This window comes from Eptatretus burgeri, chromosome 9 (genome assembly GCF_056783735.1).
Source record: "Eptatretus burgeri isolate ZD-2024b chromosome 9, Ebu_testis_v1, whole genome shotgun sequence".
Classification (NCBI taxonomy): domain Eukaryota; kingdom Metazoa; phylum Chordata; class Myxini; order Myxiniformes; family Myxinidae; genus Eptatretus; species Eptatretus burgeri.
The window spans coordinates 37,265,658-37,272,124 of record NC_140969.1 but is presented as its reverse complement, the minus strand read 5'-3'; the positions used below and the strand labels follow the sequence as shown (position 1 = coordinate 37,272,124).

General features: G+C 39.7%; 1 long non-coding RNA gene across 1 annotated transcript in view; it reads right to left on the bottom strand.

Moving 5' to 3' along the window:
• Window positions 1-555: 555 nt before the first annotated feature.
• Window positions 556-6,467, bottom strand: part of LOC147019918 (uncharacterized) — a 40,329-nt gene continuing 34,417 nt past the window's right edge. Inside the window, exon 2 of the long non-coding RNA XR_015061572.1 lies at window positions 556-6,103. This is a non-coding gene — a long non-coding RNA (uncharacterized LOC147019918). The remainder of the gene's footprint in view (window positions 6,104-6,467) is intronic.

Genomic DNA, 6,467 nt, shown 5'->3' with positions numbered 1-6,467 from the left:
CCTCTTTGAAAATGCTATCTATATTCGATTTTTTTGAACCCGCTATCACCTGCGTAAATACATGGAACACATAATGTGAAGATTTCGGAAGTTTGAACAGAATATGTTCAGAGAAAAGTGTGTTAGAAGTTCCAGGCTTACGCCCATTACATTATGATGATGATGCACGTGGTGAGGAACTTGATGGTGTAGTGAAATGGTTGAGATCAATGCCAGCAACTTACAACAAATCTCAATTAATTATTGTACACCTGTCCCAAAACTTAATCAGAATACCGTTGGGAATTAGTTTAAGTGAAACTAAGCTCAAATGTTATTAAGTCACGAGAATCGCAAGACATGACCGTTATCAAATCTTTCACTTAGAAAGCTTATGTGACAAAAAAAGTCAAACAAAACGGTAAATTTAACGGTGAATTTTCCCGTAATATTAACGGTGGTAATCATGTGATGTCAAGGGGAGTTCCTGATTGCCTGTGGAAAGCATGGATGTACACTGTACAGTATAATGTGCAATTGTTTCACATTCAGGGAGTGACAAAGGTGAGACATATCTTCCACACGCATGCTGCTTTATTTTTTTTTTGTAACATCACTGCATCAAATTGTTGAAATAGAAAATGCCTGCAATATCACCGGATCAAACGAAAATGTTTTCAAAAAAAAAAAAAAGATTGCAAGAACATTTTCGATCATGTAAAAGGTATTTGCAGAAAAGACACCATCAAATAATCAAACCTGTATGTTACATGTATGGTGAGAGGTCATTGAGAAGCGATACCAAATGCTTGGCATGAATGAATAAGTGAGATGGCAGGATTAAGTCCTTTTGAGGGGGGGGGGGGGTAGAGCCTCTTAAATCCTTTTGGGGTCGAAAAAGCTGGCAGATGTCGCATCTCAAAGTGAGCACAGTCCTTCACATGCGGATGCTAAACATCCCACCAATGCCATTTGCACGAACACAACATTGCATCGAGGACCTTCGCCAAATCACATCCCACTGCAGTTTACCTCGCCCAGCTGGCTCGGATAGCATGGTTGCCAGGTGGATATTAAAGGTAGTGGCTCCCCAATCAGTCGCATCAACATTTCATTTTTTGAATGTGAGCAAAGGTATGATTAGAACTCTCGTCAGGTAATCCAAATGACTTTTCTCCTTTGGCTTCACACAGTTTGTGAGAACATTATATTTCTTTCGTAATGGGTACTTAACTCTGATTTTGGTGTTTCACGATGCTCTGACCCTCGAGTTCAAATCACACAACCTTTGGTCATCAATCAGTCGTCTATTGTTGCCTCCTTGCTCATGTGAAGGTGTGTTGCTGTTCTTCATTTTTATGTGATGTGTGTTTAAGCTTCTTCAAAATCCTTTAAAACAAGTTATTTATTTGTTTGTTTGTTGCCTTTTGAGGGTTCCACAAACTGTTCACTTTCTTAAACCAAACAACTATTTGTAAGTTGATGATATAGCATTTGGCATCACACATAAAACATGCTGTTAATCATGCATAAACAGTTTTTTTTACTCTTTGTTTGTGAAACATTCCAAAATGTAAAACTTTTTTTCAACCAAAAATAAAAAAGTGATGCAAAAAAACCATTTAAATTGCGTTTCTTAAACGTCAAACTCTTTCTTTTTAACTACGCCACATCAGGAAATGTATTCTTCAGTTGCAGAGCTTCCACTTCCCTTTTCCATATTTAGTTGTGCTATTTTGGATGTGTTGTGGCATTACAAACAGCTGAATGATATAACACTCGTGCTTCAAATGGCAAGGCGTGCACAACAAGATTCCAAAATTATACAACCTCCCTCTGGATCCATCCTTTTGTACGACCAAATCAACACGGTATATAATTCTCATTGTATCTCCACTGACTATGGAACTCGCTTTCAAGTCTCTCTCTCTCTCTCTCTCTCTCTCTCTCTCTCTCTCTCTCTCTCTCTCTCTCTCTCTTTCTCTTTCTCTTTCTCTTTCTCTTTCTCTTTCTCTTTCTCTTTCTCTTTCTCTTTCTCTTTCTCTTTCTCTTTCTCTTTCTCTTTCTCTTTCTCTTTCTCTTTCTCTTTCTCTTTCTCTTTCTCTTTCTCTTTCTCTTTCTCTTTCTCTTTCTCTTTCTTTCTCTTTCTCTTTCTCTTTCTCTTTCTCTTTCTCTTTCTCTTTCTCTTTCTCTTTCTCTTTCTCTCTCTCTTTTCTCTCTCTCTCTCTCTCTCTCTCTCTCTCTCTCTCTCTCTCTCTCTCTCTCTCTCTCTCTCTCTCTCTCTCTCTCCAGTAAATAAACTGAAATTGCACTAACATTTTGGACTGGTGTCTTGTTTCAAAACCACTTGCAGCCACTTGTGTCAAAACACAGGATTCAAATTGCTTGGTCCAAAATCAGGCTGTAATTGTTTATTTATTTAATGTTTTTTTTTTTTTTACAGCTTTCAAGGGTTTATGAGAGAGATTATCCATGAAACACATGCAGGATAAAGACATTAAAAGACATCGATGTACCTTACCATGGAATGCACAGGGACATTAGTGGCCAATGTACGAATGAACAAAGTGTATGGCATTTGAACCTAGCATCCCAGCATCATGATGAGAATGCCAAAACAGGCTAAGTCTCCACCACTGCCGTGCTGTCAATTATGTAATCCTTTCATCTTTTGTCATTAAACTTTTATATTTGCCTTAGCATCTTGAAACATTTGTGAGATGCTAATTAGTGGAATATTGAGCAAAATTGCTTGGATGCCAGATCGAGTTATTTTTTTCGTTTGATCTCTCTGGGTATAACATGCAATTATCATCAAGTTGAAAGTGAAGCCATGATGACCCCCTAAAGTTATTTTGTTCCCATATTTATTGTGCTATAACTTTGTACCATGGGCTGGCAGGATGGCATACACCTCGAGGAATGAATACTCGCCTTTGAGCTGTCTAGCCTGGGTTTGAATCTCGGGCAGGTTATAAACTGTCATCCTAGTGTTTCACTTGCAGAGCGACCCATCAATGTGTGTGCCGCCCCTCGGATGAACGTTAAACTGGGCGTCCCCTCTGCTGGCATTACTTGGTGGACATTCAATATCCCACGGTGTCCTGAGCGAAGAGTAGGTGAGGTATCGCCGGCACCATAGCCAAGTTCCAAATTCCTGCCATAACCTACAGGGGGCACTGCATCGGCGGCACTGCTGCAACCCTGCGAGAACCGATGCTAACCTGCAACTACGTGCTGCCGATGAACAAGGACAACAACAACGTTGTGCTGTTTGAGCCTTTACAAGAGAAAAAAACCGGAAAAGTTGGAAGGTTATTATTAAAACAATAATATGATACGGAATGAGCCGGAGAGAATGGACGAACATGCCTGAAATAGTAATTTGAGGTCAAGCGTGGGTTTCACAGATTGGGGAAAGAAGAGATGATGAAGTGAAGATAAAGGGATAGTTCAGGATGGAGACAAGAAATTAGTTGATGAGCATGTTTGTGATTTGTGAAGTCTGAAAGTGACAGATATTACAAAGAACAATAGGTGTGAAACAATACAGGATTGACAGTTCACTCAGCTCTCTATGGTAAGCATCAGTAATCTCCCTGTCTGAGCCGAGCTGTTGGAGAATCCGATGATCAAGGCATTAGACCCAACTGTGTCCAGTAGTGCAAAGTAAGATGCAGGATACTCGGCTCGAAGTACAGAACTTCAAACAATTGTCTTGTATTCTTTTGTAATGATGCCATAATGACTTGAGGGGTGCCAATAAACAACTTAGCTCATTCTATTATTGGATGACGTGTGCCTTTGTAACTCAGTATAAAGTATGCTAACAAAAGACAGCTTGTGACTGATTGTGAAATCAAGGAGCAAGCAACACCGGATCTCCTACAGAGATGAATGACAATAGCAGCAACTTGTTTGCTGCGAGTAAAAGGACAGAGTTAATGTTCAGAATCGAGTTAATTAATGTGCTAAGTCAGGACAAAAAGGTAGAAAGGTATTTTATGTAAATTGAGGACAGGTTCAGTCCAAGAAAGTGGGCATAAATAATACCATGTTTTTGAGGGGATTGGAAGATTGGATACGAGGGAAAGACAAGATGCCAATACCAGGACCTGCTTAAAAGAGCCAGCAAGCATCTTGAAGAGTTGACCTGGATGCCGGTGGTACAGAATGTGCTGAGTGGGGCTGGGTTCCATTCCGTCAAACGCACAAGATATTTCCGTGGAGACTGCCTTGACCTCGTATTTGAAGTTCAGGGACTTTAGTTACGTTGACAAAACAATCGGCATTGAGAGACCGCGATAAAACCCAAAAATGTTGTGTGGCTTTAAAGCTCGAGAGAATAAATTAAGAGGTCCTGCAATAAAATATTCGATAAGATAATATTAATTTTATTTGGCCTTATTATTGTGTTCCCTTCTGGACCTCTGGCTTATGAGGTTGGGGACCAAGTTTCAGAAATCATATACCATATGTGCTTGTTCATTGTTTACTAAAATTCTTATAATTCATGGAAAAACTATACTGATGCTCACTTGTGTCTTTGTGTACAAGCTCCTCCTTGAACCTTAAAAATGGAATTATAAAGAAAAATCAAGGGTTGTGTTAAGTGGACCACAGATTGGTATAAAATCTTGTGAACTTGGACAAATAATTGTTTAATAGCTGTTTAGGTGAAAAGGACAGCTTGGATGAGATATTAATTATCAACCTATTGTAAGTCATCGCTGGGATCGAAGTTTTCACCAAGATCTAAATCACAGAACGCAACATGAGGGTTTTCCAAGTAGTATTTTTGGAGGGACAGATTTGGAATATGATACTTGTGACGCTTTTTCAGTAATATTGCGACGCTTTATCAATGAGTCGATGGCCTCCCAGGTCGAAAAACCAGTTAAAACCAGTACACATTTTCAACTGGTCTCTATTGGTTCTAATTGGTCTTTAACTGGTCTCTATTGGTTTCAACTGGTACCAGTTAAATTCAGTCAGAATTCCAATTTCCCAGTTGAAAAAACCAGTAGCTCATATTTGTACCAGTTAAAGTCTTACTGGTTCCAGTTGATACCAGTTGCAATGTACTGGTCCCAGTTGATACCAGTTGCAATGTACTGGTCTCCCAGTTGATACCAGTTACAATGTACTGGTCCCAGTTGATACCAGTTAGTTAAATACATGTATTTCAACTGGTAATATATCACTCTATTCCAATTTCCATATTAAAACCAGTAAGAAACCAACTGGCTTTACTGGTACCAGTTGGCTACTGGTTTTCAACTGGTACCAGTTGACCAGTAAGCTACTGGTCTTTACTGGTTTTTCGACCTGGGCTGTAATAGCCATAATTAATTAATAACAAGGTGTCTGTTCAGTTTTGAGTTTAAATTTATTGCTGAAAAAAAAATGAACGTAATTAACACTTTGTCTGTCATGCCACAGACTAAGTGATCATTCTTCACACCTGAGTTTAAAGTCACACTCCAGGTGGTGGTGGCTGCCGGGGTAGCTATCATTTCTTGAAGCACGAATGTGTCGCTAATACAGTGCCCCTCTACCAGTACACACACTAAAACTGGTACTCATTTCGCCGACCTCGGAAGGATGACAGGCTGAGTCAACCCCTTGGTGTATTAATTCAGTGGCTGACAGGGCTTGAACTCAGGACCCTAACCACTGAGCCAATACCAGGCTACATTCCAGGTGGTTGGCCAGTCTCCAATCTATTCCAGATCGCCTTGCCTATTGTTAGGGTGAAGTGGGGGCGCCACTTGTCGAAAGCAATGCAGATAGTTGTTCAAATAAGCTGAGATCATTGATTGATGCAAAAAAAAAAAGACTAGACAGAGATCAATAAATAGCAATAAATAGGAGTTGCAGAACATATCACTAAAGGCACAAATAAAACTTCCCAGCTTTGTTCACTTTAGTTGCAGCTCTTCATGACAACAGTTGCAACTCTCCTGGACACCGGAGAATCCGAAGGTCTCGACATCATTCGGCATCTCCCACAAGGAATGTTGTTCAATCTCACCATGGACTGGTTAGCTCTCCCCACCATCCCAGTCAGTATGCCACTCTTCTGTCAACCGTCATCTCACTCTTCCATGACGTTAAATTCTGTCTGCAAAAGAAGTTCCACAAAAGTAGTGTCTAATAAAGATCTGTAAAACTACAAGTACACAAAATTTAACATCAGTAAATGCCTATGTTACACAACTCTGTACTGGAAATGTATAGTTTCTAAAATTAACCTACAACATGATCCAACACACATTGGATTATCCATCATACATAAATGAAACAAATTCAAGAGAAAGAAATTAAAGTGAAAAAAGGAATGGATGCCTTTTGCATCAATCGGCACAAGCAAGGAGGTTTTGGAAGCTGATTGCATGCCAAGTGAATGGACTTGTGGTCTGTGTATGAACGCTGTGCAGGAAAAAGAAAAGTGCAGGAGAAAGCTTATCTCGGTAAAACTCATCGAG